Raw genomic sequence first — 13,197 nt, forward strand, 5'->3', positions numbered from 1 at the left:
TATAGTCAATGAGAAGAAATTGTCTTCTCAACCCATAAAATGGCATATTTCTTTAATGACAAGTGTTTCAATTTGGTACAATTCTTTTTCACAAAAATGAAAATCTGTGCATAAAATTATATTGATGAGAGACTATGGACTCTGAGAAACAAACTGAGGGTTCTAGAGGGGAGGGGGGTGGGAGGATGGTTAGCCTCGTGATGGGTATTAAAGAGGGCACGTACTGAATGGAGCACTGGGTGTTATACGCAAACAATGAATCATGGAACACTACATCAAAAACTAATGATGTAATGTATAGTGATTAACAAAACATAATAAAAAAACTAATGTAATGTATGGTGATTGACATAACATAGTAAAAAAATTATATTGATGAATTAGGTAATTTTAAAGTATCATCCCATTTTTAAACATTGATGCTACATAAATCAATCATATTGCAATATCTCTGTCCTCACTGGCTTATTCCAGAAAGCTTATACTTAAGAAATCACATATATATACAATGATCAGTATAACACTAACATATTATGCCTAAATGGAAAAGAAATTATCAATAAATTAAAACTAAGTTATTTGAGGGCGCCTGGGTGGCTCAGTCGTTAAGCGTCTGCCTTCGGCTCAGGTCATGATCCCAGGGTCCTGGGATCGAGTCCCACATCGGGCTCCCGGCTCGGCAGGAAGCCTGCTTCTCCCTCTCCCACTCCCCCTGCTTGTGTTCCTGCTCTCGCTATCTCTCTCTCTGTCAAATAAATAAATAAAAATCTTTAAAAAAAAAAAAAAAAAAAAACTAAGTTATTTGAATCAAAAAGGTAAATAACTATTTTTTTCCAGAAAAATCTAAAAACCTAAATTTCCATGCAAAATATATAATCTCAAGTCCAAACTTTAGAAATTTTGAATCAGCTTTGGCGTTTGATTTTTTTTGAGAGAATTGCTCATTGTATTTATTTCTTTAATACAAAAATTGTATTTACTTAGAAGCATTCAGAGTACCAACAAAACAGCTACAACTTTTTTTTTGTAATTATGTAGTGATATCAACAGAACAATAATTATTTCATAAGCTGCATCAGAGACAACTGAAGATGGAAAAGCTGCCATCCCCATATATAACTAATTTGTGTCATGCATTAACAAGACTGATTTAAATTTTCACACCAATTTACAACCTCCATACTGTACCAGGCAAGGTTAGTGGCTATTGATAATACCACCAGGACAGGGTTATCTCAAGACACATTTGGTAGTGTGTTAACTATAAAAAAAAAAAAAAAGACACTGTAGAGCTTAAAAACCAAACTTTCACAGCTTTACGTGTCAATTTTTTTCTTTAAAAGGAGTGAGTTTTATACAGGGGGGTTAAATGCCTTATAGACAAAAGAAAAACTGCACTAGAACCAACTTATTCATCATCATCATCATCTTCTTTATCTTCATCTTCCTCCTCCTCCTCCTCCTCTTCATCTTTCTTCTCTTCCTCTTCCTTCTTTTCTTGCTTTATTCAGCCTTGATGACTCCCTTTTTTGCCACATTAGGCTTTCCTTCAGCTCAGTATGAGCAATATCTTTTCCATATTTTTCCTTCAGCTTAGCAGCCTTCTAGTCATAATGCTGCTTGTCGTCTGAAGCAATGTTATTCTGCATTTCTCCCAGTTTCTTTGCAATATTACCAGTAGGTAGGCTGCAATATTCTTCTATGATTTGGGGGCAATATTCAGAACAAAACAAGAAAAAGGCTGAAGGAGGCTTCTTGGGTGCACTAGGATCCTTAAACTTCTTTTTTGTTTTCCCTGTGGGGGGGGATGTAAGTTTTCATTTCTCTTTCATAACCAGTCTTGTCCACCTTTGTCTTGTCTTCAAATTTTCTTTTCTCTTTAGCAAACATGGTCTTCCACTTCTCTGAGCACTTCTTAGAAAACTCTGAGAAGTTGACTGAAGCATCTGGGTGCTTCTTCTTGTGCTCCTCTCAGCAAGTTTGCACAAAGAATGCATATGATGACATTTTGCCTCTCAGCTTCTTAGGATCTCCTTTGTCCATGTTTAATTATTTTCCTCTGTGAGGCACAAAGTCACCCAGTGCCCATCTGGCTCTCACTTGCCCTGTCACTGTCTCTGTGGAGCTCAGTGTACTGCAATGACTGTGAGAGTGGGAACCAGATGCAGCCTCCTCACTCTCTCCACTCTTGAGAATTTCTCATTGTAAAATTTTAATTAAATTACCTTCATAATGAATAAAAACAAACAGCTATGATCTTGTTCCTTGTTTTTTTCTTATATTTCACCAATGTTACTCTGGTTTTCCAGAAGGCAAGTGTTTTTATTGTTTTTAAGTAGAATATAATTCTAACTTGGACATTTTAGAATCATTTATTCCAAATCAAACTAATGAATAGCTCATGAGGAAAAAGTACTGCCATATAATTGTGTGTTTTACCCTGAACTATACACAACGATTATTGAATCAGTTAAATAACACAATCTATATGAATTGTTTCCTTTAGTTCTCAATAAAAGCAAAGTCACTGAGCTAGCTTAAACACAGTCCCCAATACAGAATTTATTCAAATCATACTGCGGGAATCTAATTGAAGCCAAGGGAAAAATTAAATCTTTTTGCTCTTATTGTGGGAGCTCCTGACCTCAACATCAGGACTTTTTGAACTTCCAGCTAGAACTCTGCTGGCGTGTGTCAGCTCTCAACTCTCAGCCTCTCATTCTCAGATGAAGTTCTTAATCATGTGCACATGCATGGGAACGTATGAGAGAGAGAGAGAGAGAGAGAGAAATGGAGATTTGAATGGTCCAAAGTATTCGAATGTCCACATCTCATCTTGTCAACTCTTTTCTTGAAGTAGGACTGCAGAAGGAAAACACAGTGACTGGGTAGTAATAGCTAGCGTTTGTTGACGACTGAGTACTAGGCACTGTTCTAAGCATTTTCTACATGTTATCTTGTGTAAGCCTCTCAATGATCTAGAATTACTATTATACTATTATACTATTTTACATATAAAGAAACTGAAACAGGAGCACCTGGGTGGCTCAACTGGTTAAGCATCCATTTCTTGATTTCGGCTCCAGTCATGATATCAGGGTTGTGGGATTAAGCTCCATGCAGGGGCTGGGCATGGAGGCTGCTTGGGATTCTCTGCTTCTCCCTCTGCCCCTCCCTGTCTCTGATTGCACTCTTTCTCTCTAAAAAACAAAAAAACCCAAAAAACAAACAAAACTGAAACACAGATGCAGTAGGAAAAATGTCCAAAATTACAGTTTTTAAGTGATGGAGCTTTTATTATAATAAGGACTGTCTGTTTCCAGGGACTATTAACCACTACATTCTGCTGAATATAATTTGGGGACACAGTTGGCACAAGAGGTGGGCTAAGCATATTCCACAATAAGTGTCTATTAAAATGTCTTTTGTGCTCAGGAAGCTGAAAAAATAATCAAAACTTCAGATTCATGTAACACTTCATTTTAATCTGTGATGATCTTAATTATTTCCAGTAATTGTGCATATCAGATCATGTGGGGTTAATATCTTCATTTTACAAAAGAAGCAACTGAGAATCGGAATGACTGTTTGATAAAAAATGGCCATCAGATTAGAACCTAATAGAATTTAGAATATGACCCTCATGACCCCCTAAGACAGATCTTTTTGCAGTTTATTCCACTAGTAGGTCAACATGACATATCCACCAGCTAGAAAACACTCATGCATTTGACCTGAGCTTTTCTCTCCAAATGGCATTGTATTTTTTTTTCTTTTGACAAGTACTTCTGTAGTTTATTTACAACATTAGAAAAGAAATCTCAAATGTATAAAAGAATAAGCACTTGAAAATTAAAAATGAAAGTTTTTCTGAGATTGCTTGATATGAATTCATGTACATTCAATCAGAAAGCTTTAGTCTGAAAAACACATAAAAATTCATTTTTAGATAAAAGTAAGAAGAAGTAAAAACCTTATAATGTTGCCCTAGGTCTGATATACTCATTAATCCTAGCTGAAATGTTAGTTTTCTGTCAAATAGACCAGACCACATTCCCCAGGACAGTCTGTAAATAGTGAAAGTGAAGCCCAAACCTTACTGTGGGCATTGGAAAGATGGCTTAAGTCTAACTGAAGCTGAATGACCATAAGGTGAGGGAGAAAGTATAAGGTGAGAGAAGTGGGAAAGACGTTCATTGCACTACACAGTGTTTGTTTCAGATTAAAACTCAGAGATGAGTTACTGTGGTCTTCTAACTGAGCCCTAAAGAGAAATGGTCCATAGGAAGAACATGCAAAAACTTCTTTCACTAATAACAGTCCAATTGTGGGTCACAGGCAGCACTACTTTTTAAAATCTGTCCTTTGTCTCAAAGACATAGAAGTTGACAAGGGGATGTTCTCCCCATTTATACTGGATACAGCTTATCTTTGAAGAATCTTATGCTGTAAGAGACTATACACCTGATGGGTTAAAGAAGCTATATATCAGTAACAGCTGGGGTCATCATTGGAGTGGTAAAGACAATAGCAGGAGACCATTTCCAGGAAAACACAAAGCGAGAAGACTGATGTAGATACTCAACCCTGCCATGTGGCCCTTCTAGTATTGCTTTAGGTCTAAAGTCCTGGCTTAATATACGAGATCACAAGCCTCTTAAATATCAATCTTACATATGGGCATTTTCACTTTACATATTTTCATCTTGTTTTCTCTTAAACCCCTCTAGAAATTTTATAATTAATATCAAGTAATATATCTTACTCATTCATAAGAAATGTCATGGTACCTAACCAATGAAGATTAACATTTAGGAATTTTATAGCTATAAGAGCTTGGTATGTGGCATATATCATTGGAGATGTTTATGGCAAAAACAGCCCAACTATGGTCTCTTAGTTATATTTGAAGGAGCACTTCAGCCAATCCCCATTCTTAACTTTTCATGCACCATATGGTCCTAAAATTATGTGATTAAATATAGGAAAATGAAACATTGCTTCTGAAGTGGAAATGTTGACAGTTATCTTTCTTATTGCAATCCTTGCAATTTCAGATTAACTATACAGTTAATAATGTCTTTGTGTAGAAGAAAGGATTCCTGGAGAAGGGCTCTTGTGAAAGTTACATCTATTATTTTTTAATGCTTGTCAGCTCTTCAGAGCTCTCCTGGCAACCACTGTAATATAAAATATGGATTTCACAAACAAAAGCAGAGGCTCAAACTCATTATTTTTTTCTTTTTGTATTAGTTCTGCCAAGTCCTTGATGCCTGAAATAGGAAAGAAGAAAAAAAACCTTTGTTTTTTTTTTCTTGTAAAAGCTATCAGATCAGTCCAACCACTTGAAGACCATTATTACTCCATGAAAAGTTTCTTCATACGATGAAAGGTGAAATTAATGTCAGATCATAATTTTAAATCATTGTAAATAGGGTGGTGGTGCTGAAGAATGGAAGAGTAAAAGGTTAGAAAAGGTTAGATGCTTTATGATTTTGTTCCTTAACTTGTTGCTAAAAAAAATTGAACATATCACTTGCTTTATTTCTAATTTTTTTGTTCCATTAAGGTTCCAACCAACCATCCATCCATCCATTCTTACTTTCTACAAACATTATCTTCTACATGCTACCCCCATCTGGATGTTACAAAAGTAGAAAAAATAAGCACTTAACTACAAGGAGCTCAAAATCTGCTGGGGGGCAGAGAGATAGGCATAAGTAATAGAAGTATAATGTGATCATTTCTAAGATGTCTAAAGTACTACCCCAACCTGGAAGAGCCATAAAGTAGACCTTGAGGTGGAGGCAGATTTTACTGTATAGTAACAAAGAAGCCACAGAAGTTTATCTTTATCCAAAGACACTTAAGTGTTTAAAATAGTATAGACATTCAAAGTAAATATTAAGGGAGTTGTTAAAAATGGAGTTTAAAACAAACTGAAAACAAAGCCTTAAGAAAGACTTCCTCAGGTCTTTCAATAATGCCATGTTTGAGGTTATCATGAAATAAATCTCCCCAAACCACATTATGATTATTTAATTAGATAGAATGGTTATTAACATTCATAATTTTATTTTATTATTTTTTATTAGTTTCAGAGGTAGAATTTAGTGGTTCATCTTTAGTGGTTTAGTGGTGTTGCATATAACACCCAGTGCTCATTATATCAAGTGCCCTCCTTAATGCCCATCACTCAGTTTCCCCATTCCCCCACCCATCTCCCCTCCAGCAACCCTCAGTTTGTTACCTGTAGTTAAGAGTCTCTTATGATTTGTCTTCCTCTCAATTTTCATCTTATATTATTTTTCCTTCCCTTCCCCTATGTTCATCTGTTTTGTATCTTAAACTCCACATATGAGTGAAATTATACAGTATTTGTCTTTCTCTGACTGACTTATTTCAGTTAGCATAATACCCTCTAATTCCATCTACATCATCGCAAATGGCAAGATTTCATTCTTGTTGAGGGCTGAGTAATATTCCTGTGTGTGTGTGTATGTGTGTGTGTGTGTGTGTGTGTACATTTTTATCCATTCATCTGTCAGTGCAACATTCATAATTTTAAAGTAGTACTTCACTGGCATTCATTTTTTTTTCACTGGCATTCATTTAATAAACATTTAATGAGTGCCAAAAATATCATTTTGGAAATTAATGTGACAGGAGCTTCATGAATTGTTTCAGAGAGAAAAAATCCTTCCTAGGTAATTAAATTTGAAACATAGAAAACTCATGTAACTTTTGTCATGAAGATGACAGTGCCTAAAGATCGAATTGAATTCTTTTGTATTTTTTGTTTACTAAGCCTACATAATATTTACCCCAAAGCTTATTGCTATGGAAGTAGGATATTTAAGCATTTAGGTCTTTATAGACTCCTGAACTAACTGGGCTTTAGCTGGCCAATTTGCCTCTTATTTTTTCAAGTTAATATTATTCACCATAGTGTATCTGTAGTATAAAGATATAAATCTACTTGAGGATAGCAAAAGTGACTATCATTGTTTAGCACATTTTTTGCATAATGCAAAATAAACATGGTGATCGTAAACGTATAAGCCTGAATCAAGAGACTGTGGGTAAGACTGATATATTTCCCACTGTGTCTATGTTGCACTATTTTTAAATTGTCTCTAGGGGTGATGGGGCCAGAGACTATCCCTATGAGCTAGGTTGCTATGGTTTTTCCCTAGGAGATTTGATGGTTCCTACTGTCACTCATCCTGAACAAATAAGACACTGGGTTGACTGAAGTTTTTTTGGTTGTTTTTGTTGTTGTTCTGGGCTTTTGTTTCTGTTTTTTGTTTTTAAAGCTGGGGGGAAAAACTTACTCTCTGGGTCTGGGTAGAAACAGGAGATGGAGAACAGAAAGGAAATCTTCCAGATTTTATGTGATTCTAAATGTCAAGGGAAGCATGGAGTGATCTTCACCAAACTACAGAGTTGATATCAACCAAAGAGATGCCAGAATATGTCTGGCTTTGGCAGTAGTTTTCAGGTAGTTTATTATAATCCCCTTTTATTATTTATTCACCTTCAGCCTTGTACAAGTCAACTTTGGTTTCAATTTGGCTATGGAAAATTGGAGATGGGAAAGTTCCTCTGTACTGAGTTTCTGTCCTAGACACTAGCTGGAGGCAGCATGGCAGTCGTGGCTGAAGAGAGTGGGCAGGCCATCTCGTCAGACATATCAGAAGCTGAGGTTAGGTCACTGTGGCAAGATGTGGAGAATGCAAAGAAATGATGTAAGAGAACTTCATCTTGAGCACAACTGAGACCCTAGAGATACTTGTTAAAATGTCCAGGAGATACCTTGGATTTGAGCTATGTTGAATTTAACTCAGCCATTATAATTCTGCAGTAAAAATGAAGTGCTGTGATATTTTGTAATCCCAGGTTAGAGAGCCCTAGGGTATATGGTTCCTCAGACAATTTCTGTGTTGTTGTTGTTGTTGTTAACTTGGTAAGTTTTTGCACCACACAACTATAGAGGTGCCATGAATATCATAGCTTATTCAAATGAGGCCCTCTGAATTTGTGCAGAGTACTCTCTGCATAGATTTATTCAGTGACCCTGTCAAGTAGCAGTTTTTGGTTCCCGGCTTTATATGCATCAATTCTTTATATGCAGAAGTTAATTTAATGCACCATATATCTTATCTTTAATGTTCTTGGGAATCATCTGAATTCTGTTGCTTAGATTTCTCTTTCTACTATTGACAATCTGTCTTCACAACCATATAGAGCTGTTACAAATACAAATCACTTTTTAAAAAAAGCATCATTGGCATACACAATTCAAATTAGGTCTAAGATTTGCCAGTGTTTCTATTTCATAGGAAATTTTATTTTTATGTCTATTTTCCATTTTCCATCTTTTTGTTATTTTTTGATGGCACTGAAATGCCTAAAGAAGTAGGTAAATATATTTTTCTGACTTTGCTTATTGATTAAAGAAAATAGTAAAGTTGTGTACACTTCACAGTTCTACAGAAGGGCTCACAAACATTTTATCAGGTCTGAAAATTTGTCACTGGGTATATGGGTCTTGGAGAAACAGCCTTCATTCAAATTTGAAATGTGCTATTTAAAATTAAACATTTTTCCTTATTAATTATCAGTGAACATAGCTGGCTTTATGATTCACATTTTCATTGGAAGTGTAGTTTCATAATTGCATGGGAGAAGGGAGTTTGTTCTCCTTGGCCTTTATATCAAATTGCTTTGGTTTTAAATGGATGGTGATTTTGTGTCTATGTGTGACTCTATGCCCATCTTTTTAGGTTAATGATATAGTCCATCTTCTGAGTGTGAGAGAGGAAGCTGGTGATTAAGAATTCAATTTTGGGTTTTGTTTTGCCAAAGCTTTCTTTCATTTAAACTTGTGGAATTTTTTGTTTAACTACCCCCCCCCCCCCGCCTCCTTATCCTCTAGTCCAACCCTTTCTGTGTCCCTGGATTTTCTTAGTGTTTAAGCCAATAATTATGCATGTTCATGATATAAACATTCTACTCGAGAGTTAGGCATCCAAATGAAAGCTGGATGTTGTTTACATCTTTTGCTTTGTCAGGGTAGCTTCCAGATGATTGCTCTTTTGACTTTCTCTTCCTCTAACATTTGCTTTTTTTCTCTAATTTACAATTGTTTTGACCTTTTGAAAGTCTAATTCACTTTGCTTTAAGAAAATAAATACTTGTGCCATGGGCTTTGAACTGCTTTTAATTGTACCTTTTGATTTTTGCCACTAAATGTTTTTTAATACTCTCCAACTCTAAGTGCCTTTTTAAAATGTATAATAACCTAATCAAATTTGATTAACCATCAAAATTCTAAATACTATTTGGGGCTCCATTTGTCTCTGCTTTTGCTACTCTCCAGCTCTAAAGCACTTTCTAGACACCTCAGAATTTAGAGTCCACTCATTTTCAACCATTTTATATTCTTTTTCTTCATTTTATTGTTTTGAAAAAAAATTTACTATGGTAAGAACACTTAACATGAAATCGACCCTCTTAAATTTTTAAAAAATTTTTTATTGTTATGTTAATCACCGTATATTACATCATTAGTTTTTTTTTAAATTTTTTTAATTCTTATGTTAATCCCCATACATTACATCATTAGTTTTTGATGTAGTGTTCCACGATTCACTGTTTGCGTATAACACCCAGTGCTCCATGACCCTCTTAAATTTTTAAGTGTACCAAACATTGTGGACTATAGGTACAATGTTGCACAGAAACCCTCTAGAGTTTAGTCATCTTGTTTGACTGAAACTTTATGCCCATTGATTATTAACACCCCTTCTCCCAGCCCCTAGCAACCAACAGTCCACTCTGATTCTATGAATTTGACTTATATGAATTTCATATAATTTTTATCTATATGAATTTTATTTCCTACTTAAATGAATTTTAGATACTTCATATAAGTGGAATCATGCAAGGCTGAATAGTATTCCATTGTGTGTTCATACCACATTTTTTTGCATCCATTCATCTGTTGATAGACATTTAGGTTGTTTCCACATCTTGGCTATTGGTAACAGTGCTGCAGTGAATACAGGAGTGTTAGTATCTTGATTTCAATTCTTTTGGATAAATACCCCCAAGTGAGTTTGCTGGATCATATTGTAGTTTTGCTTTTAAGTTTTTCTGAACCTCCATTTAGTGGCTGCACTATTTTTCATTCCCACCAACAATACGAAACAAAAATTAAAAAAAAAATACTTAGGAATAAACTTAACTAAGGAGGTGAAAGACTTGTATATTGAAAACTATAAAATATTAAAGATATTAAAGACACAGAAAAATGGAAAGACATTCATATTTATGGATTGGAAGACAATGTTATTAAAATATCCATACTACCCAGAGTGTTCTACAGTTTCAGTACAATCCCTATCAAAATACCAGTGGCATTTTTCACAGAAATAGAAAAAAACAATTCAACCAGTTTATATTCTCACACAATCTATATACATCTGGAAACTAATGATATAACTTTATAAGTGACAACTATATAATGATAATAAAATGCCTTGCCACTTATTTTGGTAAATTACTCACTCTAGGAAGCTATAAATAGCATTGTTAAAATGAGCTATGGCATTTTCTTTTCCTGGGAAGTTTGAGGCTTTCTTTTGCATGCAATTGAAAGACAGTTGTATTCCTCACAATCCTACATTCCAGATTGCTCTGACTGTCATTATTAGAAGGAGAGTAAAACTTCTTAATAATGCATTTCCCAATAGCATGAATTCAGGATATAACATGATGGGCAATTGGCAATTTGGTTATCTGCTTTCTTTAAAATTGAAATAACAGAATCTCTTGTTTTATGTGAATAAAATGTTTTTGGATGCCATTTCCAGTGTTAAAGTCATATCTTTGATTATAGCACAATTAACTTGTACATATGCAATTAAATGAATCATTCTATTTATTTTTTAATTTAAAAATGTGTATAATAAACATGTAACATGAATTGTAAATGAGATAGAAAATGAAAGATATATAGCAGGTCAACCTTCCAATCCACAAAATAAATACCTTTAAAAAGTCACCTTTTGCTCTAGTCATTAACTATATTTAAACACACAGTATTTCTAAAATATCAAATGATTTTTTTTTCTTTTTCTCTAATGCCAGCTCCACAACTATCACCTCCTCCCACGCTTCCCTCAATCCCATCAAAGACATTTATTACTTCAAGGAAATGTTGGCTCCTGACTAAACCAAAGTCCTCATTTGCTTAGTTTGGAGTATGAGGCTAACGTCTTTGAGTCTCTAGGGAAACAGTGCTTTTAAAGTCATACTTTATTACGTACTTTATTAAGAAAGAAGTCTTCTAAATTTCTTTTTTTTAAGATTTTATTTATTTTGGGGCACCTGGGTGGCTCAGTCATTAAAGCGTCTGCTTCCGCTCAGGTCATGATCCCACAGTCCTGGGATCATGACCTGAGCTGAAGGCAGATGCTTAACGACCAAGCCACCCAGGCGCCCCAAAGTCTTCTAAATTTCAAGTTTCCCTTTACTATATTGGGTCAAATCTAGTTGCATTGACTCACAGAATCTTATAATAAATAGAGTTATAGACAAGGACAGTCTTAATTTTTGCCTTTTGTTCAGTTGTCACATCCAGTTTAGCACTTGTACTTCTCTCTTCTATTTTTAAAAATGTCCCAGTTTTCAGCCTAGCTTATATATTCACCTTAACTACAGGGGTGGATAAGAAGAATAATGTAAAATAAGTTCCTATGGAACATAACTGGAAAATTGAAATGTCCTCTACCCTTGAAGAGGAAGAAATAAGGCAGAAGAATAAGAGATGAGATGTGAGTGTCCCTAGTCACTACATTTCCTGGCAGTAAATTTAATGGGGGAGTATGGTAGATATACCCAAATAGGTTTAATGGGGAAACTAATGCATGTGTGTCTTGGGGTGGGAAATGAGTGCTATTTTGCTTCTTACTTCTTTCCTATATCTTATATCTTTCTTATATCCTATATTTGGAAAGTTGAGTCAGCATGATGCCGCATTACACCTAGTGCCCTCTATTAGATTCAGAGTGGCTGAGAGAGTATCCCAGATTCCCTACTACTTATATATGGTGCAATGGGGGATTCCAAAGTTCTCATAAACCTAGTGATACACTTAGAAATGATGAAATAAACTATTGAGCCAGAGTAGGTCCAGGGTCAGAACAAGGATGTCTTAGAGTCTAAATGAGGGATGACAGGCTTCAGCAGTTGTGACCAGTCACTAACTCACACAAGAGAATTAATTAAGATTCTTCCCTGCCATTATGAAAATACAAATCTTTTTCTGGCATCCAACAACGCCTTGAGAAGGACAAAAGAAGAGACTTCTTAAAAGAAGAGATCCGACACTCATAGGGAGTTTGGTTTTTGACTAGGTAAACATCCTAGTGTTTGAGCTAAGCTTTTTCCTGCACTCTATGTCTTTATGCTACATCTCCACATAAGCACATACACACATACCCATACAAATACACATCATTTCTAACACAGATATATTTGGTTTTGAAATATAAACATGAGATGTTCCTAGTGTAAAAGATTTTAGAAAATACCTAGTACAATTTGCATTCTTTACTATGTATGCATGGATCAGTGAAGATGATCTGAAGTTAAGTGAATTGCTGAAGGTCACATGATTGGTCAACATTACAGATACACAACAAAACTAGCATTTTATCCAGGACCATTTAATAACCAGTGTTCTTTCCCCACACAAAAGAGTTTATTAAAATTCTTTTTTTTATCATTGCAAATATAGAACTCATTGTTTCATTGTCTTATTTACCTAAAATAATATTTACTCCCATTATTAGTCAGTATCACTATGAATAATTTGGATGGGAAAGTGAATAAGATGTACTCCTTGCAATTAAGAGTTTATAATTTAATGTGAGAATTAGAAATGTAAACCAAAAATATTACACATTATTGTCACAAAAGAAAGGGAGAAATGGATACATAAATGATTCAAAGTCCAAAATTATTTATCAACTTATTACAGATTGTAGTATAACTGGGATGTCCTAAACTTTGCTAATTGTTGAGTACAGCTCTATAGAGTCTAAATTTCTATTTGACTAAACATTACTCTATTTCTGATTATTCCTCTTCCCAAATATGCCTGAGAATCCTCAGTGATGCTAGGATAAA

The 13,197-nt window shown here is 34.8% G+C and overlaps 1 pseudogene; it reads right to left on the reverse strand.

The window, feature by feature from the left end:
* Nucleotides 1-1,408: 1,408 nt before the first annotated feature.
* LOC110590850 lies at nucleotides 1,409-2,043 on the reverse strand (annotated as a pseudogene).
* Nucleotides 2,044-13,197: the final 11,154 nt, after the last annotated feature.

The sequence above is a fragment of the Neomonachus schauinslandi genome, chromosome 2, assembly GCF_002201575.2.
Source record: "Neomonachus schauinslandi chromosome 2, ASM220157v2, whole genome shotgun sequence".
NCBI lineage: Eukaryota > Metazoa > Chordata > Mammalia > Carnivora > Phocidae > Neomonachus > Neomonachus schauinslandi.